The sequence below is a fragment of the Plectropomus leopardus genome, chromosome 22, assembly GCF_026936395.1.
Source record: "Plectropomus leopardus strain MGB_pleo_1.0 chromosome 22, ASM2693639v1, whole genome shotgun sequence".
Classification (NCBI taxonomy): Eukaryota; Metazoa; Chordata; class Actinopteri; order Perciformes; family Serranidae; genus Plectropomus; species Plectropomus leopardus.
In genome coordinates, this window is record NC_142197.1 from 26,527,518 (window position 1) to 26,541,425 (window position 13,908).

A 13,908-nucleotide genomic window follows, 5' to 3' on the forward strand; every position below is an offset into this window, starting at 1 on the left:
TGCGACAACTTCACTCATTAAGTAAATACAGCTAAATTCCTGCGTGCTCAGGTTGGCATGTTGGGACTAGTCATATGTCAATGTAAGTGAACAATAGTTTCACTCATGATGATGGAGCTGCATGAATCAGAGAAGACACTAAACTGGAACTCCTGAAAAGTACATTTGATTTCAAATCAAGACACTGGTAAAATTACTTAACTTTGTTCTGAAATGCATAATACTGATATTGTAAACATGACATAAAGAAAAGTGTTTAATCATGATTAATTACTATAATTCAGCAATAAAAAACAAATTAGCAATTTAAAAAGCGAGTTTGACGGCCATAATTTATCCACGTTACATTTAGTCACGTTTTATCATTCCATTCTAATGAAATAGCTAGTTATTCCGTCACATTACCATGCTTACTCACCATTAGGTTTAGCTACTGTAGCTAAGGTTATGTGATGAATTCAGTCATAAGGCTGCTCTGTGCTATTGTTGTCTAAACAATCAGTCTAAAAGCATGTTAAATGTTGTTGTAATGTTAGTGGCTGGTCTTGTTCTACTACTACTTCATCTTCTGGTTAATATGGGGTGACAAGTGATGTTTAAGGTGTATTGTGGCCCCTGTCTTCAGGTGTATGAGTGGTTTAATTATATTGAGGATATAATATATCTCCACCAAGCAAAATTATTACAGGATAATTACTGTTTTATCATTCAGCCCTACAACTGAGGCTGATAAAGTCCAGCTGAGGCTGAAACATAATAGATGAGGCTGATAAAGTACCTCCGCAGGCGGCAAACAACAGCTGTCTCTGGCCAACAGCAGCTCAAGCCAACAGAGTCCAGTTAAACATGACAAGCTGAGGCTAATGGAAGTTGATCCTGGCCTGGCATGAGCGCTTTCTTCCAGCAGTGCTCATGTGTCACCATGTAGAAACTCCTGCTCGGCAATCCTGAGCAGCTCTACCTCAGAGAGCTACTTGGCTGCTGGAGTTAATGTGCTGTTCCACTCAGTTCCACCACACAAAGCCGTCCGGACGAGCGTGCCAACACACTGAAGCAGCAACAAGCCAAAGCTCCTTTCATCCACTGACACCCAGCAGCACAGCAAATCGCCTGTGTTGCTCAATCAGAAAGCAATTCCTCTCTGCCATTAGTAGCAGGGAGAGTTTTAATCAGGTTAGCTGAGAGACATGCTGTGCTGTTGGACAACTCTGTTTACCTCACAGCTGTGTGTTGTGTGCATACCAGTAACATGCAGATACACACTGTCATTGCAACTCATGGCCATTTGACACTGGACAGACAGCAACACTTAGAGCACAAATACACAAGTAAAAAATGCAAATACAAACACAAAAGCAAAAATTGGAGGCCACTATCAAACTATTTATTTTAACCAGCATGAAGAAAACTTATGAGAGAGAAAGAGTTATGATGGTTGTTTTATGGCACCAGGCATACAGCAGCACTGTTCTTGTTTACCCTTTGAAACCTGTGCATATTGGCTTGATTTCTTCCAAAAACACTACAAGGTGACAGAGAACACCTTAAGAAGAAATGATCCAAAAATTTGCAAGAAATTTGTAAAAAGTACACCAAAAATACCTAAAAATTAGCAAAAAAACAAACCAACCAAAAACAAAAAATAAAAAATAAAAAATCCCCAACACAAAACAAAGAAAACTTCTTAAAAATTATGAAAATTTTGTAAAATAAAATAATGTTAAAAATATAATCATGATCATTATGAATATAGCTCTCTGAAACGTTTTTTTTTTTCTAAATCTACTAATACCGTGCAATCTGTAATCTACACCCCACACACACACACACACACACACACACACACTCATCACAGACTCACCACACAGTCTGTGTGTCTTGCTCTGATAGAAGAGGTGGTGGGGCCCTTTGCATGTCTGTGCCTAGGGGCCCATTGTCTCATTATCTGGCCATGCATCAATAACTGCTGTAGCGTCCAACTAAAACCAGCTAGATACAGAAAAGGACAGTTTCTCATGTCTTCAAGTTTTCTGGATTTTGCTGCCACAATTTCTTTTGCCACACAGATCTCATCACTCATATTGCTACCACACTCCTATATTAGCTCCCATGTTGCTATTGGTAACCGCGACAGACGGCTGATGGGATTGTGATGTGATGAAGGTCCCTGGAGTTGAGTGCTATCAGCCAGCCGAGGATTCTACCAGAGAGAAAATCCACAGAAATATTAGAGAGATGGAAATCTGGGAGGCCATCTCTCTCTTCCTGTCCTCATATCCTATCCTCCCCTCCATATTTCATCATCGTCATCATCAGCATCATCACCGTCAGCTGCAGTTAGCCTCGACGCCCACAGCCTCTCAGTGAATAAAAAAAGGCCAGTGATATTCTCCTTTTGGCCTTTAGCCAGACAAAACCCATTCATTTCACGTTTTCACAGTTTAAATGTTCGGTTGACAAGAAACTTCCAATGAGAGGGCATCGCTAGACTGAGCTTCAGGATCTGCCATTAACCCTTTCAGGGAGGGTGTGAGGGGCTGCATATGAGCACTCAGCTGCTGATGAAGTCATATACTATGTACCAAGCATTTAAACCTTACACATAATCACAAGTACATATGTACATGTATATATGATGATGTATAAAAGGTGCACATGTATTTTAAGGAGCTAGGCAGATACACCTACCTAGAGCAAATTATAAAGTCCACTCTTTTTTTTATCAAAAACTGTAAAACTAATTGAACCTATCTAGATGTATTTTTTTGCACAATTCACACCAAACTCACTACACAGCATCTTCGGACTGTCCTACACAAACACATCACACAGATTATCGATGGATAAAAAATTGAGCCCACAGTGCATCGAAGTGAGACATTGTTAACAGTACTGTAAACAACTTCTGCACATTCTCCCTAAATAAAGTAGCTCCAGTGTTTATAAAAAAAACTGACATTATGTTGCTGTCAGGGTAATGAAATGTAAAGGGATGAAATGTGTTCAATTTCAGAAGGGTTTCTGCCATCATGTAGCCTATAGCAGTCAATGGAAAATACCATCTTCAAGCATCATTTGTTCACCTATGGATCAATCAATCTTTGTAAAAAAAGACTTTCCAGATGTGTTTAATGTTTTCTAGACAAAGTACGCCTATTCTCACGAGTTTTTGTTTTTGAGTTCTGAGTTTTTGACACAAGTTGGTTGGCTGTATAACACTTTGAAGTCATCTCTAAATTCTACACTGCTGAGTTAGCTCAACTTGATAACAACTTGCCTTGGTACCACTGGTGCCTAAAAACTTTGTGTCCAAGTCCTGGGTGCAGACTGAACATGCGTTTGCCTCCTCAGACATTGTGCTGTGTGGATAAGAAATTCATGATTTCAAGGATTAATGATATTTTTGTCCCAGAAAGTTCTATTGATGGATTCTTATGGATTTGTTGTTTGTCTTCCTCCTCTCATGACATTTCCTCTTCCTCATCCTCCCCTTCTTCTTCTTCTTCTCTTTACATTTTTTCTCCTACCTTTCTAAACATGTTTTCATAGGTATGTTTAGCATAGCAGTTAGGCTTCTTGCTCCTCAAAATGTCTGGCCCTGACTCACTGCTGTGCAGCAGCTATAATTACTATTACTTGCTACTTTCTGAGACAATGGTGAAGGAAAAAAAAATGGCAATATCTGACTGTGTCTCACTAATTCATCTTAGAATCAACTGATTATTGTTTTAGGATTGATTAATTAATTATGGTGTTTGCACAATGTTAAAAATGCTAAAAACGGCAGGCAACATATTTTAGTTTTAATTGGAAAACTACTGCAAAATAATCACCACATTCTATAAAGGGTTTCAAGGATTAATTATTCCAATTCAGTTTTGAGTACATGAAATTGAAAAAAATAAGAGGAAAAGTTGGAAATGCATATATCTATACATTACTATGGGAAGCCTCCTATTTCCAAAAAGGGAAAGGTTGGGAAAGTGTTTCCTTTTTTTTGGGATGTTTTTAACCTTTCACCTACACAGAAAATTTTCATAAGATGCAAGAAATTGTGTGACTCCAGCAAGATTAATTGCAAATTCATCCAGAGGTACCAGGAAGTGTGACCTGGTTAGACACAATGCACATAAAATATATACAATGGAAAATATTATTGTCTATGAAATGAAAAATAAAAGATATATATCCATTTACAGGCTTGTACATTCCCAATATTTATTCATATTTGTGTTCTAAAGCATTGTTATAATTAAATTAAATATAGCAGTGTCCTAATAAAGTTAAATAAAGCACTGTTATAATAAAGTTAAATAAAGCACTGTTATAATAAAGTTAAATACAGGACTGTTATAATAAAGTTAAATAAAGCACTGTTATGATCAATTTAAATAAAGTACTGTTATAATAAAGTTACATAAAGTACAGCATAATAAAGTTAAAAACCGCACTGTTATATTAAAGTTAAATAAAGCGCTGTTATAATAAAGTTAAATACAGCACTGTTATAATAAAGATAAATAAAGGGCTGTGATAATAAAGTTAAATACAGCACTGTTATAATAAAGATAAATAAAGGACTGTAATAAGAAAGTTAAATACAGCACTGTTATAATAAAGTTTAATAAATCACTATTATAATCAATTTAAATAAAGCACAGTTACAATAAAATAAAGTAGCTACTGATATATAATACTATAAAATAGAGCACTGTTAAAATTAAGAAATATGATATCAGAAAATACTGTTTTGACCAAGTAAGTAGCTACTGTTACATAATTAAGTTAAATAAAGTTCTGTTAGAATTTTTATAAAAGCAGAACCACTGGTGCTTTTACTCTGAAGCATCTGGCTAATCTCTGTCAGGAAGTGTTTATGTGTTTGCAAGCTTTTGTTTGACAGTTAACTATTAGTGCTGTTACCGAGGTGCCTGTGACAATTTATACTCGTTGCCCACAATAAAGTCATTTTATACATCACACACGGGGCAAGGGATACATCCAGTACAGTCACTGTGTTGCCCAACCATACAGTTTGGGTAATCTCTTTACCTCCTGCAAAATTTTGTGCAACGTGGTGGTCTGTCTTGTTCTGAGAGACATCACCTTGTTCCAAGATATCAGGTGTTAGCTTGGTGAGCACAATTCCATCATTACTGATGGAAAGTAACAAAAATTAGGATCCAGAGTTTTTTGTGAATTTCACCTAACAATAACAGCCACTGGTCTGCCAGGTATCTTGTCCATGGTCTCAATTGTCAGTAGCAGTTCCATTAGGGATTTACACTTCATTTGACAGAGATGTATTAATATATAAAAACACTGCATGCAGCACTTTGATTCCACCTGGGCGCAGTAAAAGGCACATAAAGATAAGAGGCCCTCTTAGGATATATGGATCTATACATTATGTACAACATGCCTTTACTCGCACATATAGGGCACTGCTTTCTGCATGGACTCTGATGCACAAATAAGCAGCGACACAAACAGGTCACATAAACAGCCCCATGGTAACTGCACTGCATCGCTACACTGAGCTACACAGAAAATTGAGCTTTCCACTCAATTTGCATCGAAGTGCGTTTTCAAAGAGAGCCCAGAAATAACTGGTTTGCTGTTCCTGAGCTCCATTCAGAATTTCCTGTTCCTGAGTCAGTTCTCATCACCTTGTTTACCAGAAAGCCGTTTTGATGAAATCCAACAGCAAGAGCACGTGACTGTGTGGCAGTGATGGAGTTGCTTTATTAAACTCTGGCTGTGTTTAATTGGCAAAGCTTTTTCTGACTTCTTCAGCATCCATCAGCTCAAACATCCATTAGCCATTAGGACGATGATGAAGCCATGCACACGGTCCACATGGTTGATCTGTCAGCCGAGCTGTGGCTATATGATGTGACTGTCGACATCATGCTGCTGCTGCAGAGCTTCCACTGCCAGGGAGCAAATTTCTGCCTCTGAATAGGGAAGCAGGGAAGCATATATAGTATATATAGAGGTAGACGGGTAGTTTCTGAAAATTGCTATTTTCCCTATCCATAAGGGTAGCGGTGAGAGATGTACTGAATATATTCTATGTATCGCTTCATGTTCCACGTGAGATGTATAAAATGACTATATCAAGAACAATTTGCAGAATTGTTTTTTTTCTCTGCCACTCTCTCTCTCTCTCTCTCACACACACACACACACACACACACACACACAAAGCGGGGCTTTTGCAGAGCTCCAAACCGTGATACTTGGTCACATTTTGTGACCATGGAACACCAGTGCTACTTTCAAATTTTTGTAATATATGAACTGGAGAGCTGTTAGATGTTTGCCACTCACAGTGAAAGAATCCTCATGCGTTTATCATCTAACACTAACATCCAACTGTTGACTGGTAGCTTCAAGTTCACAGCTAAAACACTGAAACCGTTGGCCTAAGGCAAGCTACGTCCTTCAAAGTATAAGTATAAGTATATGTTCAGTATAACAGTATTTTGTTGAACTGTATCATGACAGTACTTAATTTAACTTTATCATATGGTAGTATAGCTGGTAGCTACTTTATTTAACATCATTGTAACTGTAGTTCATTTAATATATTTGCATTTGTATTTTAAGGAAGATTTCAAAATATCATGATATTGTATTACGATATAGCCTAAAATTATTGTGATATTATTTTAACGCCATACCACCCAGCCCTACATTAGGGGTAGAAAAATCACAAATTTCTATCCAAAAATAGATTGAGTTTTGGATTTTTAATACCTAATTGATGGAATACACATACACACACACACACAGAGGTGACAACGAAAAAGCTATAGAAAATAGACTTAAATTTCCACCTGCTAATAGATAAAAGAAAGACATCTTCATTTCCAAGCCCAAGTTAGAAAATGTATTTCTCCTTCTTAAACATGAAACATGATGTGTTTTCTCTCCCTAAAAGATATCGATGTGTTTTCATCAAATCACAAGAAAGAAAATGGAATTTTTGTGCATTTAGAAGATATAAGGAAAACTGAGCTTGTAACTGTCTACAAAAGAAAGAAATCTGATGTTGTATACCTTCATATATGTATGCTTTCTGAAAATTACGTCCACCTGTAGAGAAATCTAAATCAATGACTGAGCAGCACACTGAAGAAGAAAAAGCCCAGCAGCAGTGACAGTTGATTCAGCAGCAGTCATGACAGGAGCTGCTGAGGAAATTGCACCTCTGAATCAGCCAGCTGAAACAGCTCGGAGCCTCGGTGAAGCCGCTCGCTTTATTTTGCTCACATTCTGAAAGAAAGCCCTGGCAACAGCATGTGTGAATCTTGCATTGCAATCTACACTGCCAATAAATCACCTCTCAGCATATGCCATTTTGTATGCCACATTCCACAGTGTCTGCGCACCAGCAAAACATGCACACGCCACACATCATCAAAAACGCAGCAGTGGTAAAGTCCACAGCTTGTTGACTCACCAGAGGAATAGCAGGAGTTAAGGAGGCAGGCGGAGCAGGAGGAGAACGGCTGCCTCGTTCAGAGGCTTTGCTCCCGGTGAAGGCAGCTCAGCTTCTGCGAGCGCTGCTAAACAGCCCTCCCTTCCTCCCTCACTTGCTTTCTCTCCCCTGCTCTGCCTGCACCACCACTGTGCTCATGTTATCAGACTGATGTGTCAACCTACAGTTGCATCTTGCAAGAAAAACCCATAAGACTGCCTTGTGCAGGCAGCAAAGCCAAGCAGCATGTCCACTCACACATCAGAGAGGATAGGAGCCTATAGATTCTGTACAGGCTGCACTGCCTACATGGACAACACGCAAGGTTTGTCAACATATCTACAAGATTTACTAATTTATCTGCTGTTTGACTGCTTCATCACCAGACTAACATTAGCAACTGAGCCATTAACAAACAGTGTAGAGCGCATACAAGTCTTCCTAAAGCTTCATTAATGCTGTAAGTACAAATGACAACACTGTTTCTCAACAGAAATAATGTATTTTGAATTAAAACACTATACAATATCAGTAAGTGGAAGCTTTTCCTAATGGTGCCGTCTGCATCTGCTCTTTACATGCCAGGATGCTGCAACCGTGACGTCAACACAAGCACATGGTGAGATGACGTGACACGTGGTTATGTTTAGGCAACAATAGCACATGGTACCAAACGGCGGGACATCAACAAATGCACATGCTGGCAAGGATGGTTCAATACATCCTCACTCTGAACTCATGACATGGAGCCGACCTTCCAAGGCTTCTCATGATGTTTTAGGTATCCTTCTGTGTCAGCTGTTTACACTCTGGGAGCGTCATGCGGATGTGACAGCTGTGTTCTCAACGTTATCATACACAAGGAAGCGAGCGATCTGAAAGGAGGTGGGTTGGGCTGGTGGATGTTCACAAAACTTTGGACTTCCCCCTGATTTTGCAACTCATCATGACAAAGCTGCTCCTGTTACAAATGCAAGAGCATGTGGTAGCTTACAGTCAACAAGATATGTCTGTTATATACACTACATCAGTGGGGGTCCATGCAAACTAATTACAAGCAGCCTTGAGTTGAGTTCTCCTGGCCTCTGTGTATAACATCCTCAAAACTCATTTCCATCCAAAGAGGATTATGGGACCTTCAGGTGTGAGGATTTGGGTGTTTTGTGATGTTTCTGCTTCTGTTAAAGTGGGAAACCAGCTGAGAAGTTTTTCTTCTCTCTATGTTTCCAGCAGGAGAGACACACTTTTCTGGGCGATGCACACGCTTTGATACCATCTCTCCTGATGTGTGTCCTGCATAAGTGCCTTCACTTGTTTCTGCAGAATCCCTCTCAGCTGTGAAATTAACGTCTACATCTTCACGTTGTGTGATTGTTCGAGCTATAGCAGGCTTCCTTCATGCTGCACGACTTTTCTGTCACTTAGCTATTTCCAGAACAGATGTCGTAGGTGTGAAGCTTTTAAAATTCAAACAATGTATCATTCATTAAACATGTACACCTTTTGCTGCAAGCTGAGTGCTAACAAACAGCAGAAAGAGGTAACCCACTGCCTCCACACAAATTGTTAGATCACAGGGGCTGCCGTTGAACATTAATGCTCTTTTAAGTGACTTTTGTTGCAGTGTTTTACTCTCTGATACACTTCCAAAGGCGTTTTCAGTCTCCTCAGTGTAATATTTAGAGGAAACTTTGACTGTGATCAAAGAAATCTCATCTCAGAACGGTTATATATCATCTCATTCTGCTGACTTGCTACAAGCAGAATTTACTGCAGACCTGCTCTACACTCCAGTTTGGGACCTAAGCTCTTTGAGAAACCAAAACAAGAGTATGATGACACAAAATGTATTGGGAGGAAATAGTTATCAAAAAGCAAAAAAAAAAGGAAGGAAAGAGTAGAAATCTTGAAGGAATTAAGTGATCCAAAAAGGCTCAGGGTTTTAAGAATGCTCAGAGAAAAGGAGATGCATTCTGAAATCAATTCCTCATCGTGAATAAATCAGAATCATCATTATTATTAAATGTTAGGAGAATTATCAATGAAACAGACTTTACGCAGTGTTTCACAATTTGGTTTCAAGTTGAACTGACTAACAGAGAGATGATGGCTCAATTGTAAATAAAGGTGATTTATTTATTAATGTGCCTGGACTTGATATTTTAAAAAATGTGTGAAAAACGCAACTCCAAAACATTGCTACCCATCTCTTAAATGATATTTTATCCCCCTCAGCTTCAGTTTTCTCTACTAAATTAATGTATGTGTGTGGTCTGGGGTGTCCATGAGGTAGCACTTTCTCACTGTACAGTCTTCCTTTATAAACACCACTTCATGTGTGGGGGAAGGCATATGCATGGTTTTTGCATCTACACAATGTTCATGAATCTGGTCATCTTGGCACCTTGCATGGCAGCCTCTGCTATCATATACATCTTTTCCACTGAAAACAGCATGCACATATGGGGTTTTTCAGTCACGGGTAAACCCGCTAAAAACAGTTTATAGACTGCTTTCCCATTGCCAGTAGAGCAGAGCTGTGTTCACGGCTCTGCAGCGGATGAGTATGTTGTTTGTGTGTTTTGGTGTGTCCGTTAGACATCTCAGACAGACTGGAGAACAGGTAAAACAGTAGAAAGCAGTATGGACAGAGGTCTATAAAAACTTTATGGTGGACTTCGTGCAGATATATTTAGATTGACATTTTTCCACTCTGTATGTGCAAATAGATGGTAATTAGTGATGAAGCGTCATTGCATCTCGCCAGTTAGGGAGCTGAAATTAGCACATTTACTTGGGTGTTGTGTTATCATCAATGCCAGTCAGAGACAGAGCTGCTAAATAGCCATAACTATAGCAGAGTCATTTGACCTGGGTGAAAAGGACAAAGTATACTTTCCCATTACATCAAAAAGCCAGATGTTAGCAGATGTCAGCGGATTTTTTGTGCAGTGGGGAAGAGGGTTTAGAAGCTTGTTGCAACTGCCTCTTGATGCAGTCACATGCTTGTATTTACTTTGACCAAGTTTTATTCCCCTGTTTTTCTATATTCTTCATAGATGAATGTTTTTTTTGCTCAAGGTGTCAGGTCTGCTAGAACAGGGACTTTAATAATATCACTTTAAATTCATGACTTGATGTTAATGTTCATACGACACTGCTGAGTCATCTTACGTGTTCATTTCAGGTGTGTTTAGTTTTGCTTGCACCTATCACTGATGGAACATGTTTTGACTTAAAGTCCATTCAGAACAGCAATGAGCAACTTTTTGACATTAGACATGGTCAAACACACCACTTTCATGCACACCCTCACTGTAAAGTATTCTTTTTAGTTATTCCTGCAGTTTTGTGGTATACTTTTTATTGAGGTTGTTTTTGTTTGAATGTCTGTCGGAACAAGTTTTTTTCAGGTAAAGTGAACGAACTGAAGAGTAATTTCAGTTCATTAACTGACCTACGGCAACAGAAGCAGTCAAATGGTTTTGGATTTCTCTTTGTTTTAAGTATTCCTTAACAAGTGTTAGAGTTATGAGACCATTAAACAACTTGAATGCTTCAACAAATCAATACCAACTCAAGGATCCAGTTGCTAACTTTTTCCAGAGCTTTCTACCTGATCACACAGCCTTTATCAGAGATGAACCTGCATCAAGTGATTGTGGATTCTTATCCCAAGTTGTCACTCATTGTAGCTTTGTAGTGGACTTCTGTATTTACATATTAGGTTTTGGGCATTCTTTTTGCATCTTGTTCCGAGGTGTCACTACCGTGATGTAAACAAACGCACATGGCAGGATGACGCTGCACGTGGTTATGTTTAGGTAACAAAAGCACATGGTGAACAACACCTGCTCAACACCTGCACCAACACATCCATGATGGTTAGAATTTGGGGAAGGAAGCACCGGGTAAGGTGTATAAAAAACCCCATCACATTCAGACAGGAAGCGAACAGTGGACTCCTGTAGGCCCATCCCGTCCGCCCTGTAGACACCCTCGTGCTCCTTATTATGTTGTTATCAGCAGCGTTTCAACCTGCTGCTATCATGCCACATGTCATGCACACACGACAGGATCTGTCCGTATAAATAACACTGCGACTGGTTCATCCGGCTGATGCCGTCAAGCAGCATTTCATGTGCACGCAAAACATAACTTTTGGCATCACTGACAAAGCAGCGCTATTTTACGAGTTCTGAGAACATGCTGAACTGGCTGTTCATCATCTGCCAATATAATGTAACATGGTTAAAGCTAGTGAATCTTGAGTTTTAATGCATAAACATTCACGCTGCTCTATCAGTTAGTAGTTCATTTTGTTATTTTTAATGGTGTCCTGTGGTGTTATTTTCAAAGCTCACACTAACATAATAAAAGGCTTCATTGTGCCATCAAAAGGAAACAGGGTTTTGGTGCACTGAGCGAGACAAAGACACTTAAACCCTTCCTGCAAGGTAAAATTACTTTTTTTCATTCAAGAAATGTTAAATATCTTCAAGGGTATGCCATGCAAAGTTTATGCACATTAATAACACTTCTTATGTTTGGATACACTTGTGTCATTTAAGGAGATGATCTGGTTAGGTCCGTGAGTTGAGGATAAACAGACAGAAATAAGAGAAGCCTCGGCTGTGACATGTGAAAACAAGTTTGTGTGTGTGAGAGCAGCCTGTCAAGTGCCATCACACAGGGCCTACTGCAAAGATCTACAACATTCATTCATTTATTCATTCCTCATGCAGACCACCCTGGCTTGTGAAATGTATCTCCATTCCACTGAAGCAGACAGACAGTGAGGAGGTAAACACAGAGCGTGTTGGAGAGGTAAACACTGCACTGTGCAGCGACCAAAATAGTATGATATTTGGGACAAGTAATGTCATGTTTTTCTCTTTTCATTTCTTTGAGGTGGCGGTAAAAGGCAAGTTCTTGAGAAACTGTTCCATCGATGGAAGCTGCACTCGGGGGCTCAGCGGTTGGTCTAATGTAATGACTTTGAGCCTTTGAAAGTGTACCATGCACTTAGGCTACAGCGCCACAGAGGACTGAGCACATGCAGCACATTAAGAAAAAAAGCCAGAGCAGGCGCTCAGCACGAGGAAGAAATGGGAGGTCAAGGGGACATGGAGAGTGAAAACACATTAGTTGAGATACTGCAGTTTGAATGTACATGAGGAGCAGGGAGGACATGTGTCTGTGTGCTGGGGACAGATATGGCACAGGCACAAACACTCTAACTGTAGTTACACAGCGAGCAGGGCCTTTATGTTCCAGGGGAGAGCTAATCTTGCAAAGCCAGCTAATGGCACCATTAAATGGTACTGTGAAAATGGTGACCTCAACTGCCACCTCTTGAAAACTTTTGTTTAACCCAATGTCACATCAAGTTTATTACAAATTAAAATTCAGTGGATAATTCAGAGGAAACGTGAACACAGCTGCCATTTTTTACAAGATGGAAATCAGAAGCAAACAGCACAGCAGGCATTCTATTCATCCAGTATGGCAACTGATGCTCATTTTTCATCAATTAAAATGATTTTTTTCCATGAATTGTTAATGAGATACTGAAAAATATCCATCAGATTTGCTCATAGTCCATGCTGACGTCTACAACTGTAAAGTTTTGTCCAAAACCCATAGATAATCAGTTTACATTGAAATAAAAGAGAGAACAGCAATATATCTTCACACTGGTAAAAGTAGAAACAGAGAATGATGGGTAATTTTGCTTAGTAAATGAGTGAACCCATTCTCAAGTCACTTTAAGCAGTTCTTTTTCCAGTACGTAATCTGTTAATTGTAAAGATACTTGAATGCTCAGAGTGGTTGCAAATAGATGAAAAGTTGCATTCCAAATGGAAGCCAATTGCATACAGTTAAAAGTTTTCAGTCACATGACCAGCGCTGAGCCCTGGAGGGCAAAACAGCATTCCTACATGGCAGCCAACAGTTTCTGCCTTTTGAAATGTGAGAGTGTCAGAGAGAGAGCAGCTCAAGTAACCTGTGTGCATTGAGTTTTTAACGTCTGCATCTGACAAATGAATGAAAATGGCTTTTGTATTTAATAGGACAAATGACTAGTCACAAGTATTTATTAGCTCTGGCTCCGGTCAGCTTTGAGTGCATCCCGGTGGGCATCAAAGTGTTATACTATTTCATACATTGTTAATTATGCATAATACATTTTTCAGATCAAGATCCATTTTTTTAAGTACTGTTGGTTTAAAGCAGGCACAATGATTTAATATTGCATGTGTATAAATTATTTTTTTAAAAAGAATGGTCAGTACTGTCAAGGCTAGCTGACGTATCTTTACAGCGCTGTGTCAGTACTTGACAAAGTTCTGGAATAAACATATTACCTTTTGACTGTAGGGAAAAAGTTTAACCAATCACAGTTGTCCTGGGCAGCACTA

At 39.2% G+C, this 13,908-nt stretch overlaps 1 protein-coding gene across 1 annotated transcript in view; it reads right to left on the bottom strand.

Annotated features, from left to right (window-relative positions):
* The window catches only part of LOC121961725 (pleckstrin homology domain-containing family A member 5-like), a 269,588-nt gene that overhangs the window by 92,707 nt on the left and 162,973 nt on the right, over positions 1-13,908 (bottom strand).